This window comes from Macrotis lagotis, chromosome 1 (assembly GCF_037893015.1).
Source record: "Macrotis lagotis isolate mMagLag1 chromosome 1, bilby.v1.9.chrom.fasta, whole genome shotgun sequence".
NCBI classification, from domain to species: domain Eukaryota; kingdom Metazoa; phylum Chordata; class Mammalia; order Peramelemorphia; family Peramelidae; genus Macrotis; species Macrotis lagotis.
In genome coordinates this window covers 592,152,589-592,170,478 of record NC_133658.1, presented here as the reverse complement: position 1 = coordinate 592,170,478, position 17,890 = coordinate 592,152,589, and positions in this window count along the sequence as shown.

The following is a 17,890-nucleotide window of genomic DNA, read 5'->3' as shown; positions in this document are numbered from 1 at the left end:
GAAAACTATTTTGTATGTAGTCATAAAAAATAAATACATTTATTTTTTAAAAAGCACTGAGGAAATATTATATTCTTCTAATAATATAGTGGTGTCCTTAGCATCCTTACTTCATCACAGAATCATAGAATCTCTCAGTATTAAAGCTTGAGATTTGAAGATCTCCTGGGTGATGTTGACAAATCATTCCACTATTTGTCTCAGTTCATTCACCCATAAAATAATGTGGTTGGACTATATGATTTCTTCAGGTCTCTTTCAGCTTTAAATCTTATGATCTAGGAAGATCTCATGAAGAAAGTAAAACTTAAATCATACCTTGAAAGTTAAACAGTATTTCAGTTGCTGAAAATGAAATGAAGACATTCTTGGTAGAGAACAGCATTATTAAAGGTAAGTCCTGGAACTATGAAAAACATGTAGTGTTAGGAACAGGAGATAGTTTATTTTTTGCTAGAAAGCACAGACATTTTTGGTTGAAGAGCCAAAATTTAGAAGTATAAAATATGACACGAATTGCAAGTGTATGTAACACAATCTAGTACCAAATACAACAGTTTTAAAAAAGATTACATTCAGATCTATTGACAATTTGCTAAAGTTTGCTTATATTCACCATATCCTTTACTATTTTCATTTATTTAAAAAAATTGACTTCAGAGATTGTGATGTTTCATGATTCTTACCTATCACTCATAACTGATAGAAAGTTGTCATTTAAGACGTTTATTTCAGAGTTTGGGGATTATTAAAAACACTACACAATTTCTCAAATGCAAGCTAATCTCCCTCCATTTTTCAATTCGAAGTTCTACTTACTGCAGTGCCCATCTGCAGTGTCTTTCAAATTTTATGTACTGATGGACTAGTTCCTTCTATCAAAAGTCTCACTTTTTCAATATTCTTTCATTCAGCTATGAAGGAACAAACTTATGTTTGGGCTATCCATTCAACTACATAGCATGATCAGAATTACAGGTTTTCTTCATCCACTTGGTTTTTCTACTTTGGATTGTTAGGATGATATCTTTTGAGTGTCAGTGACTCAAATTTAGGAAGCTGTTGTGGTCAATATGATGCCATCTACAAAAAGAAACATCTGGTTTATTGTACTAACTCTTCCATATTGACTATATTTTAAACATCTTCCATGATAGTGACAAATATCTTAGTTTTAATCATATACCTGTAAATTTTATGCTTAGTGATGTTAATAATCAGAGGATTGTGGCGCAAAATTATCTCTGTTGTGTATAGCTTATACAATATTTGCCATAGAGGCATCTAGATGGTAGATAGAATCAAGCAGACCTGCATTGCAGTACAATTTCAGATGCTATCTCTGATTCTTTGGACATATCACTTAGCTTCAGTGTACTTCAATTTCCTCAAATATAAAATGGAGATAATAACATCACTTACCTTGAAGAGCAGTTTTAAAGATCAATTAAAATATTTACAAAGTGTCTGGCACAAAGTTGGAACTATAAAAATTTTTATTCCCTTCCCCTTTTTTCCTTCATTGGAGGAGAGACATCAAGGGAACATTTTGTTTTAACATGTTAAAACTTATTTGCAGTTAATAATTACAAAAATCTCAGAGTTGGAGCAGATCTTAGGTATCCTTCTATAAACAGAGATAGATAGATAGATAGATAGATAGATAGATAGATAGATACAGAGAGAGAGAGAGATCCTATCCTTATCTTACCAATAATTCCCACAGCAATACTTCACATGCACTGATCCAGACTTTCCTTAAAGTCATCTAATGAAGTAGGCAACTCTAATGTTTGAGAACATTGGGTGGTGTTTTCTTTACATAAAACTTAAATCTATCTTCCAAAAACTTCTATATTTCTATAATTTTGACCAAACAAGACAAATCTCAGATTGAAAATTCTTCTACTTGGGAATAGTTATCATCTTTCCTTTCTGTCATTCCCATGCCCTTGATTTCCATCTTGTCCTAGCCAAACATCTGTAGTTCCTTCAACTCATATGGCAAGGTCATACAGATTTTCATCCTCTTGATCATTCTTCTCTAGTTCATCAATGTCTTTTCTAAAAGGTGGTGCCCTAATACTCCAATCATGGTAAACCTGGCAGGATAAGTGTAAGCTCAAATTCAGTCATTCAAAAAAACCTATCTGGGTATTCATTTCCAAACTTATAAGCTTGTCCAGAGGAATGTAAATTCCCAAATGAAAGAACTATTAAAATTTTGTGTACTCCTGGTTGTTTTTTTTTTTTTATCTTAGAGAGGACTCTAGTATTATAGTAACCTATCATACTTATAAACAATAGCATACTTCTAATCTTCAATTTCTGGGCACCCCCTCAAAAATTTCCATTCTTTGGCAAAGCTATAAATATTTTTGTATACCATTTGTTTGTTTTACTTAGGACTATTCCTTCCTTTAATGTGCCCTCCCACTAATTTCATCTCTTTCCTCTTCCTCTTTCCTTCCTATTCACTGTTGAAGCAAATCTATTTGGTACCCACTCTGTGCATTTCTTATTCTTTCTTTTATTGACTGGTTCAAATGAGATCTAGATTCTCCACCTTTGTTTGTATAGATATCTAATTGTATATCCTGATAATGTGAAATAATTTTCCTGAACTTTCCTTACCCTCTCCCATTGTATTCATCTTCCTCTCTCTTTTCATAATTTTGTAAGTTCATCAAGACTCAATAGAACAATTCCTAAGCCTTATTTAATTGTATTTTTAATGACTCCTGATGAACCTTATCATTAAGGTTCAAAATGGATGCACGCATCATCTGTCCATATTTGAATATGAGTAGTTTATCCTTGTTTAATCCTTTCTTGTTGTTCATATTTGCCTTTCTATGTTTCTTTATATTCTTAGGTTTGAAATTCAAGTTTTCTTCATAGCATATCTCTTTTCATCAGGAATGCTTAGAAATCCCCCATAGCATTATACTCAGTTTTGCTGGGTAAGCTAATTCACTGCTGTAATCCCATATCCTTTGCCTTCTAACATTTTCCAAGTTATCTGCTCCTTTATAGTGGGATCTGCTAAATCATCTCATCAAACTATCAAATCAAATTGTCATGACTACAGCTTCTTGGTATTATTTCTTTCTGGCTGCTTGCAATAATTTTCTTCAACCTTTGGATTTTGAAAACTGGATTTTGGCTATTATGTTCTTTAGAATTTTTGTCATAGAGTTTCTTTTCAAAGGTATTAGTCAATACTTTCTTTTTCTACTTTGTACTCTGAGTCTAAGAGATTTGGCCAATTTTCTTGTTATGCTTTCTTGAAATATGATGTCTAGCTTGATCATGTTTTTAGATAGTCAAATGATTCTTAATTTTTTTCTCCTTGATCTGTTTTCTACTTATGGTGTATTTCCTTCTACTTTTTCCCTCTTGGCATTGTTTTAATATTTATTGTTGCCTCATGGACATATTGGATTCTATTTGTTCCATGCTAATTTTCAGAGACTTTGTTGCTTAGACAAGGTTTTGCACCTCTTGGAACAAGTGGATAATATCCATTGCAATTCTTTTTTCCAAAGTTTTTGTTTCTTAAATAATCTAATTTTATTTATGAAAAAACAAACAAACATTTTAACTTTTTAAAATTCTTGCTTCACCTATTCCAGGAATTCTAGTTAAGTTTATCCCCATGGTATGTTTTTCTCTGAGGCATTTTTTTGTAGATATTTTGGATGTCCTTGACCCCATAATAGCTTTTTAATGGTGGAATTCTTTTTTTGTTACCTCATTCTTCCAATCTACTTCCTGACATTAGGTATGATTTTAGGGCTCTATAATGCTTCTGAAGGAAAGGTCTGGACTGGTCCTTTTGCAGATTTCTTGGAGTACTGAGCATTAAGTGCTATTCCAACAGGTTAAGGGCCTGAAAAATTTAAATATTCTCAAAGCAAGGGAAAGTCTAATTACTATCCTGCTGGTCTGAGTTTTGCAAAATCCCACCTGGAGTCTATGCAAGAGTGGACTATATACCTCTCGGCCAGCTGGAAAGTTCTTTAGATCCATAGTGGAAGAATTTAACATATTTTCCTTTGACATGGGATTCCTGGCTTGGTTATTCTGTTGAAGGCTGAGTTAGATGCTTTGAGTAAGATGATGCTCCTGCTCCAGGGATCTGAGACTTGCCACTATTTCTGCTTGTGTATGAACTTCATCCTTTCTCTATACACAGAACAAAATCTTTTCTTAATCTATAAAAACACTCCCCTGTGCAGGCAGCCTTCTCAATTCACCCTGGACCTATTACCTACAATTGGGTAATGGTCAATGAAGCTGCTGGTTTGAGTCTGTCACCATAACAATGAATTCATATGAGTCCAGGGGGTAATTCAATTGGTCTGACACTTTCTTGCCATGGCATACAGTATCTTTCTGGGCACTAGAGTGTTCACCAAATAATATACTGTTGACCAAAAATATATTTTTGAATAGGAATTCATTGTATTGATTCTCATCACTTTGCCATAATAAATGTTTGCTGAATTAAATAATACTATGCAGCTAGATCTTGTAGAGAATAGAGTTCTGTGCTCAGTCTTTCTGACCAATCTTCATGAGTTCAAATCTTGTCTTAGACACTTATTAGCTGTGTGTCCCTGGCTGAGTCACTTAGCTATGTTTGCTTTAGTTGCCTCAACTATACAATGAATTGGAGAAGGAAATGGCAAACCCCTTTAGTATCTTTATCAATAAAACACCAATGGGGTCACAAAGAGTTGAACATAACTGAAGCAATTCAGCAACAATAACAACAAAAAGTTTGACAGAATCTTAGTCAACTTAAGAGTTCAGCCTCTATAAGCAAGATGCCGCAAGTATTTATTCATTTGTTAATCATGAATATTTTTTATACTATTAAGATCCAAAAAATATTAAAGGTACAAAAGAACACAAATGCCTAGGAGGGAGGCAGAACTTTAATCTGTGGCCTAAACCTCCCCAAATGCAATTTTGGTCCCAGTGACCATCTTCAGATACCATGAAAGATATAGGAAAACTACAAGACAGGTCCCTGACATCAAGGAATTTACTATATGGTTGTGGAGACGAGACTAACAGTGTGAAAACAGTTAAATTGAAATAGATCAGTCAAAATGAATTATCCTTAAATTCACAGGATAATAAAATTTCAGATTTGGAAAACAACAAAGAAATCAATTAGTACAAGTCATTTAGAATAACTCATTCCTAACAAAGGGGCCCCTCAATGGTATCTTGAGTGGTCAATGAGCTTCTGCTTAAAGAAATCCAGTGATGGAGACTTTATATCACTACTGCACAGCTCTAATTATTTGGAAATTTTCCTTTACAACAAGCTAATGTTTGAATCTTCACAACTTCTCCTCATTGTTCCTAGACTTTTTTCTTTGGAACCATACAAAACAATTTTAATTACCCTTCATATATTTGAAGACTTATGTACTCCTTATTTGTCTTCTCCCTGATAAAAATTCCCCATTCCTTCAACCAATTTTTGTAAAGGATTAGTCTCTAGTTCTGTCATTACCTTGATTTTCTTGTTTCAGAAACAATACAGTTTGTTATCATGCTTGCTAAAACATAGCTCACTGAACTGAACTTGGGACTACAGATATGTTTAATCAAATGAAAAATACAGAAAAATTCATCATTCTGAATACTTTATATATTTCTCAGTGTACTCTAATATCGAATTAGCTTCTTTGGCTGTCATATCACCTTATTACTTCTTTTAAACTGGTCATCCACTAATATCCCTGGATCTTTTTCACATGACCTGTGACTTTAGTCCTTACTACCTTTTTGGTTCCCTACAAGGAAACACTGGGGGGAAAGTATAAAGAGAAAGGAGAAGAGTTCAAAGGTTTTGATAGCTGATTATATAATAAATAGAATCAGAGAAACTTGAGATTACAAAAATTTGAAATTAGGTAAATGATTGTATCAACAGTAGAATCAAAGTGACAAATAAAAACAGATTTCAGGGCCCAGTAGGATCAGATCATAACTTTAGTTTTAGATAGATTGATTTTGAGATACCTTTCACATAAGTAGGTAGAAAAGTATTATATCCAGTCATAAATAATGATTTGAATTGCAAAAGAAAAATCAACTCATCTGCATTGAGGTGGTTGTTGAAGCTATGAAAGTAAATGCAATTTAACTAATTTTGTTTCCTTTTTTTATTCTCTGTTGCCATTAATGGCTTGTGTGTAGAGAAGGGGAAGGATCTATCTAGAAATAATAATATAAGAACAAATGATATCCTGAAAAAAATATTTAAAGTGTTAAATTAGACTATCAAAATAGGGACATACAGAAAATGACCAAGGTCAAATATTTGGAGAAAAATCACTTGAAGGGGTCAGGTAGAGGATGAGGAGTTGTTGAATGATGCAGACAAAAGTCCCTTAGAAAAGTAGAATAAAAGCCAGGAGAATAGTATTATATTGCAAAAGCTAAGAGAAAAAAGTGCATCTAGTCAACAAGATCACAGGCTTCAAAGGAGTGAAGGAGAATAAGGACTCAAAGAAATCAAGGGATGGCAGTAAGAGGTCATTGGTGACATTCAAGAGGTTTCTTTAGTCTACATGGAATGGATACCCAATTACAAGTGGTTAAGAAGGAATTAAGAAAGAAATGAAAGACTTTGAATATAGGCAACTTCTTTTAGTTTTGCCTTCTCCCCCTCTACCCCTCAGACTTTCCAGCTTCCTACAAAGCACACTTTGAATCCTACAACCTACATGCAAACTGTTCTTTATTTCTCTGGTTGCTTAAAATCATTTCCTTCTAAAATTACTTTATAAATCATTCTGTATACACTTTATGTTTATTTGTTTGTCTGAATTTTGCATCTCCCATTCAACAGAAGTTCCTAAGGGCAGTGTAATGGCAGGGGTGGTATGGCAATTGCGGAGGAAGGAGAAAAGGAAGGGAAATAAGCATTTATATAATACTTACTACATGCTAGATACTCTGCTAAGCACTTGGAGGATATTATCTCATATGATCCATATAGCAAACTTGAAAGTTATGTGCGGTTATTATCCCCCTTTTACAGTTAAGGTAGACAAAGATTAAGGGGTTTGCTCATGATTCTATATCTATGAAGTGAAAAACACTTCTGAACTCTAGACCCAATATTCTAATCATTATTCCACCTAACTACCTCATAGCAAATTAAAAAATAAAAATGAATATTGAAAAATAAATAATAGACTTCTGGCCAAGAGAGTGGAGAGAAGCCAGACACTATGCTAAGGTATTCTGGTTTTCCCTCAGAAATAATGTGAAAGAAACCTCTTAACAGAAATCTTATCAACAAAACCCAGAAAAAAGAAGCTAGAAGAAGAATGTCTCCCAAAAATGTCTATCTCAGGGGGAGCATGGGCCAGCCAGGGGCAGAGAGCAGAGAGCCAGCCCAGGAGCAGTCCAAGAACAAACTTAAGCTGCAGAGGCTTTGGCTGTGGGAGTGGAGGTCTGGGGAGCCCCAGTGAGGCTGGAGGGTGAGTTCCAGCACAGAGAGTTGCAGAGTGCGGCTGGGCATCAAACCATTTGGCTAGGGGCCATGACCTCCATACTTTCAAGGGAGCACTCTTCCCAGAACAAACACAGTGACAGCTCCCCCACCCTGCCTCCAGGCTCAGGCATGGGCAACAGGGCTCCCTCAGCTGAATAAGGAATAGTAATTACCTCACCCCAAGTCATAGTCCACATTGTTCAAGGATAACAGTATGCAACTGCACCCCCCCCACTCCCTGCAGGCCTAAGAGAGAGGGCCTCAAATCAAGGTCATACACACTCCAGAGAAAGCAACTGGCACCTTTTATTGGTCAGCCCACTTGGAGTTATTAAACTCAGTCATCAAAGCCTCTAGGATATTCAACACCAAAGATCTGTGAGCCAGTCCCCTCCCCCAACACAAAATTCCTAGGAAAATGAAGAAAAGTGGAAAGGGGTTTCCATAGAAAACTGCTTTAAATGCAAAGACCCTAAAACTTCTGAGGAGAATATGACATGGTCTCCATGCCCAGAAAGATTTCCTAGAAAAAATCAGGAAGGAGTTTAAAAATCAATTGGAAAAATTGGGAAAAGGAACTCAAGAGAAAATTAACACCTTGCAAGAGAAAATTAACATCTTGCAAGAAGAAAACAAATCATTGGAAAATACAATTGGGCAAATGCAAAAAGAAAATAATTCTCTCAAAACCTCAATTGGGCAAATGGAAAATTCCTACAAAAATAGAAATGACTGAAGGAAAAGGAATTGCAAAAGATAAATGAAGAAAATTCTTCTCTTAAAAAAACAATGGAATCTGTGGAAACTAATGACTTCATGAGACAACAAAAATCTGTTAAACAAAACCAAATAATGAAAAAAATAGAAGAAAATGTAAAATAACCTCATCAGCAAAACCACTGATCTTGAGAATAGACCCAGAAGAGACAATTTAAGAATCATTGAGCTTCCTGAAAACATTGAAGAGAAAAAAAGACTGGACTCAATATTACAGGATTTAATGATGGGAAAACTGCCCTGATATGGATCCAGAGGGAAAAGCACGTATTGAAAGAATTCATCAATCCCCTCCAGAAAGAGATCCCAAAATAAAAACACCAAGGAATATTGTGGTCAAATTCCAGAACTATCAGATAAAAAAGAAAATCCAGCAAGTAGCCAGAAAGAAACAATTTAGATACCAAGGAGCCACAGTAAGGATTACACAGCTCCTAGCTACATCAACATTAAGGGATTGAAGGGCCTGGAATGAGATATTCCAAAGAGCAAGTGAGCTTGGAATGCAGCCAAGAATTCACCATCCAGAAAAACTGAGCCTTTTCTTGCAGGGGAAAAGATGGACATTTAATAAAGTAGGAGACTTCCAACTTTTCCTGATGAAAATACCAGAGTTAAATAGAAAATTTGGACTTCAAACAGGAGACTCAAGAGACACATGAAAAGGTTAAAAAAGGGGCATAAAGAAAAAAATTCCTATCCAATAAGATGAAACTGGCTATATCCCACCTGGGAGAAAGATTCTCATAACTCTTGAGAATTGTAATTCTATTAGAGAGAATATACTTAGCCAGAAGTAATGGACACTCATGACTAATCTGTAACTCTGATAGAATGATTTAAAAATAACATCTCCTTTGAAAAGGGGGCACAGTACAGAGAGAGGAGGAGGATGGAAGAATTGAATGGGGTAAATCACATTACATAAGGTATATAAGGCACATAAGGTATATAAGGTACAAAGGACCAATTGCAATAGAGGGGAAGAAGGGAGGAGGTGAGAATGGTCTGAATTTTACTCTCATAATACTAAGCCTAAAGCTAACATAACATAACATAACATAACATAACATAACATAAATAACATACACAAACTCAGTTAAGTTAAGAAATTTATCTTACCTTTCAAGTATTAAGAGGGGGAAAGGAGAAGGGGGAAGGAAAAGGGGAACTAACAGAAGGAAGGGAAGGAAGATGGGGAAAAGGGAAAGACAAAAGAAAGGGAAGGGGGTTGGATACAAGGGGGCAAACACACTGAAGGTGGTGGTATACAGAAACAACATGCTGGGGAATATGGATAAAGTAAAAAAGGGGGAAACAAAACAGATGGAAGATAGCATGGAGGGTAATAAAGAGTTATTAATTATAACTTTGAATATGAATGGAATGAACTCTCCCATAAAACATAAGTGAATAGCAAACTAGTTTTAAAACCAGAATCTTACAATATTCTACTTTACAAGAAAACTCATCTGAAGCAGAGAGATACATATAGAGGAAAGGTAAAAGGTTTGGAGTACAATATATTTTGCTTCATCTAAAGTGAAAAAAGGAGGGGTAGTAATCCTTATCTCAGACAAAGAAGCTACAAAAAATAGATCTCATTTAAAAGAGATAAGGAAAGAAACTACATCCTCTGAAAAGGTGTCATAGACAATTTCAATACTAAATATGTATACACCAAGTGGTATAGCATCCAGATTCTTAGAGCAGAAGTTGGATGAGTTTACAGGAAGACATAGACAGCAAAACTCTACTGCTGGGAGACCTCAACCTCCCACTCTTCAATGAAGCTAAATTTAATCATAAAATAACAAGAAGGAAATTAAAAAGGTAAATAGAATGCTGGAAATCCTAGGCATGATAGACCTTTGGAGAAAGATGAATGGGGATGAAAAGGAATATACTTCTTTTTCTGCATGGTACTTACAAAAAAAATTGACCATGTATTAGGGCATAAAAACCTAATAATCCAATGCAGAAAGGCAGAAATAGTGAATACATGCTTCTCAGATAATAATGAAATTAAAATCATATGCAGAGATGGACTAGGGAGAGAAAGACCTAAAACTAAATGGAAACTAAATAACCTCATTTTTAAAGAACGAGTGGATCAAACAACAAATTATAGAGAGAATTAACGATTTCAACCTAGAGAATGACAATAACAAGACAACATAATAAAACTTATGGGATACAGCCAAGGCAGTTGTCAGGACTTTTATTATCCATAAATGATTGCATGAATAAACTGGAGAAATCAGAAATCAATGAACTAAACATACAAATAAAAAATTTAGAGAAAGAACAAATTTTAAAAAACTCCAATTAAATATTAGGTCAAAAATTCTAAAAATTAAAGGAGAAATTAATAAAAATGAAAGCAAGAAAACTGTTGAACTAATAAATAAAACCAAGAGTTGGTTTTATGAAAAAAAATAAAATTGATAAACCTCTGGCTAATTTAATTTAGAAAAAAGGTAGAAAACCAAATTTCTAGTTTCATAAATAAAAAAGGTGAACTCACTACCAATGAGGAGGAAATTAAAGTAACAATTCAGAATTATTTTTCCCAATTAGTATGCCAATAATTTTGATAATTTATGTGAAATGGGATGAATATTTACAAAAAAAAAATACAAGTTGCACAGGTTAAATGAAGAGGAAATTAAATACTAATTGACTCTATCTCAGAAAAAGAAATTCAACAAGTCATTATTGAAACTTCCTAACAAAAAATCTCCAGGGCCAGATGGATTCACAAGTGAATTCTAGAAAATATTTAAGGAACAATTGGTTCCAATTCTATATAAACTCTTTGGCAAAGTAGGTGAAGACAGAACTCTGCCTAACTCTTTCTATGACACCAATATGGTGCTGATACCTAAACCAGGAAGAGTCAAAAAAAATTACAGACCTATGTCCCTAATGAATATAGATGCAAAAATCCTAAGTAAAATTTTAGCGAAGAGATTACAGCAAGTTATCACTAGGATAATACACTATGATCAAGCAGGATTTATCCCAGGAATGTAGAGTCGGTTCAATATTAGGAAATCAGTTTAACTATATCAGTAATAAACTATTAGAAATCATATAATTATATCAATAAATGCTGAAAAAGCCTTCAATAAAAATACAGCACCCATTCATTCCTACTAAAAACACTAGAGAGCATAAGAATAAATGGATGGTTCCTTAGAATGATAAGCAATATCTATTTGAAACCATCAACAAGCATTATAAGTAATAGGGATAAGCTAGAGGCATTCCAGTAAGACCAGTGGTGAAACAAGAATGCCGGTTATCACCACAACTGTTCCATATTGTGTTAGAATTGTTAACTTCATCAAAAGAGAAGAAAAATAAATTGAAGGAATTAGAATTGGGAAGGAAGAAACAAAACTCTCACTCTTTGCAGATGACATGATGGTATCCTAAAACATCAACTAAAAGACTATTAGAAACATTTAGTAACTATAGCAAAGAAGCAGGATATAAAATAAACCCTTATTAATTCTCGGCATTTCTATATATTACTAGCAAGATAAAGCAGGAAGAGCTTGAAAGAAAAATCCCAATCAAAGTAGCTTCAGACAATAAAAAATACTTGGGAGTCTAACTGTCAAGGCAGACTCAGAAATTCTATAAAAACAACTATAAAACACTTCTCATACAAATAAAATCAGATTTAAATGACTGGGCAAACATCAACTGCTCATGGATAGGCTAAGCTAATATAATAAAAATTACATTCTACCTAAATTAAAATACTTGTTTAGTGCCCTACCAAAGTTCCAAAAAAATTACATTAAGTTATAAAAAAATTATAAGTAAATTCATGTGAAGAAATAAAAAGTCAAGAATTTCCAGTGATTTAATGAAAAAACATGCAAAAGATGATGGGTTAGCCCTACCAGATCTAAAATTAAGTTATAAATTATCAGTCATCAAAAATGTCTGGTATTGGCTAAAATATAGAGTGGTGGATCAGTAGAATAGTGTAGGTGCAAAAGAGATAGCATGAAATGATTACAGCAATCAAGCTTCTGGGATTAAAAACTCTCTCTTTGATTAAAAAAAACTTGTTGGGAAACTTAGATTAGACCAACATCTCACACCCTATACCAAGACAAGATCAAAATGGGTACAGGATTTAGACATAAAAGACAATATCATAAGCAAACTTGGAGATCAAGGAATAGTTTCCCTGTAAGATCTATGGAAAAGGAAGCAGTTTGTGACCAAGGAAGAGGTGGAGAACATCATGAAAAACAGGATGATTTTGATTACATTAAATTAAAAATTTTTTGCACAGACAAAGCTACCGTAACCAAAATCAGAAGAAATGTAGTAAATTGGGAAACAATTTTTACAACTAGCATTTCTGACAAAGGACTCATTTTTAAAATATAGAGAGAACTGAGTCAAAATTACTAAAAAAAAAAATAAACCATTCCCCAATTGACAAATGGTCAAAGCTATGCAAAGGCAATTTACAAATGAGGAAATCAAAGCTATCCATAGTCATATGAAAAATTGCTCTAAATCATTACTGATTATAGAAATGCAAATTAATGCACCACCTCACACTTCTCAGATTGACCCATATGACCAGAAAGGACAATGAGCAATGTTGGAAGGGATTTGAGAAATTGGGTACACTAATACATTGATGGTGGAGCTGTGAACTCATCCAACCCTTCTGTAAAGCAATTTGGAATTACCTCCAAAAGGCAATAAAAATGTGCATACTTTTTGATCCAGCAATACCACTACTGGGTCTATATGCTGAAGAGATCATGAAAAAGAGTAAAAACATCACCTGAACAAAAATATTCATAGCAGATCTGTTTGTGGTATCAAAGAAGTGGAAATTGAGTGAATGTCCATCAATTGGGGAATGGCTGAACAAATTGTGGCATATGTATGTTATGGAACACTACTATTCTATTAGAAACCAGGAGGGATGGGAATTCAAAGAAGCCTGGAAAGATTTGCATCAGCAAATGCTTAACAAGATGAGCAGAACTAGTAGAACATTGTATACCCTAACAGCAACATGGGGTTGATGATCAATCTTAATGGACTTGCTCATTTCATCAATGCAACAATCAGGGATTATTTGGGGATATCTGCAAAGAAGAATACCATCTATATCCAAATAAAAAATTGTAGTTAAAAAAGTTATCTTATTATGTAATTTTGCTATCTCTTATATTTTATTTTTCCCCTTAAGAATATGATTTTTCTCTCAGCACATCCAATTTTGATCAATGTATGGTATAGAGCAATGGAAAGATTATCAGACTGCCTTCTGTGGGAGGTGGGGGGGAGGTGAGGTTAAGGGAAATATTGTAAAATTCAAAAATAAAAAAGCCATTCCCCAACTGGCAAATGATCAAAGGATATGCAGAGGCAATTTACAGATGAAGAAATCAAAGCAATCCATAATCATATGAAAAATTGCTCTAAATCTTTACTGATTAAAGAAATGCAAATTAAAGCATCTCCAAGGTACCACCTTACACCTCTCAGACTGACCAATATGACCAAAAAAGACAATGATCAATGTTGGAAGGAGTTTGGGAAATCTGGGGCACTAATGCATTGTTGGTGGAGCTGTGAACTCATCCAACCTTCCAAGCGAGCAATATGGAATTACTCCCAAAGGGCAATAAAAATGTGCATACCTTTTGATCTAGCAATACCATTACTGGGTCTATACACTGAAGAGAACATGAAAAAGGGTAAAAACATCACTTGTACAAAAATTTTCATAGCAGCCCTGTTTTTGATAGCAAAGAATTGAGAATTGAGTGAATGTCCATCAAATGGGGAATGACTGAACAAATTGTGGTATATATGTTATGGAACACTATTGTTCTATTAGAAACCAGGAAAGAAGGGAATTCAGAGAAGCCTGGAAGAATTTGCATGAGCAGATGCTGAATGAGATGAGCAGAACTAGATGAACATTGTACACCCTAATAGCAACATGGGGTTGATTATCAGTCTTAATGGACTTGCTCATTTCATCAGTGCAAAAATCAGGGACAATTTTAGGGTATCTGAAATAGAGAATACCATCTGTATCCTAAGAAATAACTGTGGAGTGTAAACAAAGTCCAAAGGCTATTACCTTTAATTTTTTTTCAAAGAAGATATCATATTATGTAATTTTGCTATCACTTATATTTTATTTTTTCCTTAAGGATATGATTTTTCTCTCAACACATGCAATACTGATAAATGTAGAGCATGGAAACAATGTAAAGACTATCAGACTGCCTTCTGTTGGGGTGGATGAGGGAAGCAAGATTGGGGGGAAATTGTAAAATTCAAAAAACAATAAAAAAGATTATTTAAAAAATTAATAATAATATAATTAATGCATTGATGTAACAGTTAAGAAATGAACAATATTTATGTTTATAAATCAATTAACAATAGCCAGCACTTAAGGATTGTTTAATGAATTGGACATTAATAATAAAAGGAAGGCAAGAGAAGGAATGGTAACCAATATAATTAGAGTCAAAATGGCTTTCTTTTCGGGATTAGAGAAATTTATGTATAGCTACAAAGGGAAAAGCAAGTGGCAAAGAGGAATTTAAAGATACTTGATGGGAAATGGATGCATCTCATCTAGGACCTTGCTCTAGTAATGATAACAAGGGCACATGTAGACTGATAAGCCTTAACAAGTAGTAGGGTGGGGCAGCTGGGTACCCCAAAGGACAGAGAGCACTAGACCTGGATTTAGGAGGACCTGAGTTCAAATTTGGCCTCAGACACTTAATAATTACCTAGTTATGTGACCTTGGGCAAGTCACAAAATCCCTTTGCCTTCCAAAACAAACAAAAAACAAATATTAGGAATAATTCATTATCTGTGGTCATAAGAATGAACATGAGAGCCTGATGGAGAGTATTAAATAGTAGGTATTTTCAACAGTGTCAAGCTATAGAACTTTCACCATGACCATGCTCTTAGGTGTGTTGTATAATCACTATAATACTCTAATTACATTATTATCTACTATGTAAATAAACTTGGTAGTCATTAATATTATGGTGGAGGATGTTACCTTCCAAGTTCTGAATATTCTATCTACCTTCAATCTTCGAAGGATTTTTAAATGGAAGCTTGTAGAGATGGGATACTTCTCTAAAGTCACAAGGGAAAAGTAGGGTATTTGACTAAGAAAACACCATAAGATCAGTGACAAGATAAAGTTGAAAGGGGTCACAGAGAAAGATCTACCCTCTTAGTTTACACATAAGATAACTCAGATTTAAAAAGATGAAATTACTTATCAGGGTCACAGGTAGAAATAATAGAATCATAATTTGAATCTAGATCTTCAAACTCCAAATTTAGGACTCTATCCATACATTAACTTCCCATTTATGAGATGCTTAGACTTAATTTAAGAATAATTGTAAGGAGAATATTAGAATGACTGAGAAACAGGAAAATATGTAAATCGATGCAGACTCCAAGAAAATAATATTCATATGTTCATTGCAATAATGACAGGAAGGAAGGAAGGAAGGAAGGAAGGAAGGAAGGAAGGAAGGAAGGAAGGAAGGAAGGAAGGAAGGAAGGAAAGAAAAAGAAGAAGAGGGAAGGAATGAGGAAAGGAAGGAGGGAAGGGAGGGAAGAAGACTATAATTATAATAGCCAGGTTTGACCCCAGATCAAAGCTAAAAAAATATGCCTCCTTCCCTTCATTACAGAAGTGAGGAACTATGAATATGAAATGTCACATATAAGACAATTTATCGGTTGGTTAGTTTTGCTAAAATTTTTCCCTTTTCTTTTTGAATCTTTATTACAAGTGATAGATCAATAGGTAGGGGAAATGCTTTTAAAAAGCACTAATATTTTTTTTTTAAAAAAGAAGCTGTCTGGGAACATTCTAGGTGATTCAGTGAATAGAATAGATTTAGGGTTTGGACCATCTGAGTTTGACACTGTTTCAGTACACTTATTCACTTTGTTACCTGGCTTCAGTTTCCTCACCTGTAAAATGGGATTGATAATAGCAACTTCTTCATAGGATTGTTATGAAAGGAAGATCAAATAACATGAAAAATGTTTTATAAAACTTAAAATTTATATGAATGCAAGGTATAATTATTTCATATCATTATGACACACTAGGTTAGAAGACAAGACCTGAGTTGCTTACCATTAACAGTGATTTGGAGCAAGTATCTATACCACTGTCAGACTAATCAAGTAAAATCAAATACTGACTATGTAACTTACTTCATAAGACTGAGGTAAGGACCAGCTGAGATAATCAACTATGCTAATTCCAATAACCACCTATAAAGAAAATCAAGAACTATCTATGATTAGTTATCTTTCTGAAAAGCTTCATGGTATACTAAAAGTCAAGGTGATCTTAGGTTCAGTAAGACCTTGGATTTCTGACACATACTGACATATTGATTTCTCTGTGTCCCTTGTTGAAATACAATTGCAATCCACATTAATACAGGTACTTTTTGCATTGAAAGTTCACTATTCCAGTGAAACCTAGAATTTAGATCATGTTTAAATCTATTTTTTAAAGAGATTCAATTTTAGGGGGTACAATCTACAAGAGAAGTGACCTATTGTCAGAACTATGAGAATATAAACGTATAAGGTGAATGCATTCTTGAAAGCATGAAGGTTCATTGAAAACTGGTCTCATGCTTCAGTGCAGAAGGTACCTTCTTAGGTAGAATGATTTCAGAGGCTACTAGAAAGACTCTGATACTTTTCAAAATTCCCTAAAGTTTTCCCTTCCATCCCAGGAGATTAATGCTCTTTATTTCATGATAACCTTTAAGTCCCTTTTCTCCCTGCCCCCCCAACCCAAGAGGCCCTCTAACTTAAGGTTGGAATATTTGTTACAATGCAAATCTTCCTGGCTGAATGTAAGGGTCACAAAATAAGAATATGGAAGTTGGAGACACAAAATTTAAATTTATTGTCTTAATTGTTGATTCCCTCAATCTAGTACAAAGCAATGCACACTTCAATAATGGTTTACAATATTATCTTTGAATTCACTGCAGATGGGGCTCCTTTCCTCATACATGATGACACAGTTGACAGAACTGTTGATGGACCAGGTTATTTCAGCTATCTGACATTTACTGAACAGCCATATGAGGTAGATAAGGGAGCATTATTATCGCTGTATTACAAATTAGGAAACTAAAGCTCAAAAGAGAGGTTAAGTGACAACATGATGGAGTTAGTAAATATCAGAGTCCTGAATCCTCAGACTCAATCCAATTTTTTCTTCATTGCATCAGGCTACCCGATGAGTAAGTGATGAATATAAATTATGGATATGAAAGTAGATTTTGAGGTACTACATGAATCCACATTTGTGGAACACTTCATGGTTTAACACTAACACATTTGGAGATAATTATGGAAGTATTATTTCTTCCATTTTGAAACTAATTTTCAGGGCATAGACTGAATGAATACAGGAGCAAAGATTAGAACCCCAACTTTATGATTCAAAGCCCACTGCTTTTTCTACAATACAAAATGGGTTCTCTTTTGAGAGA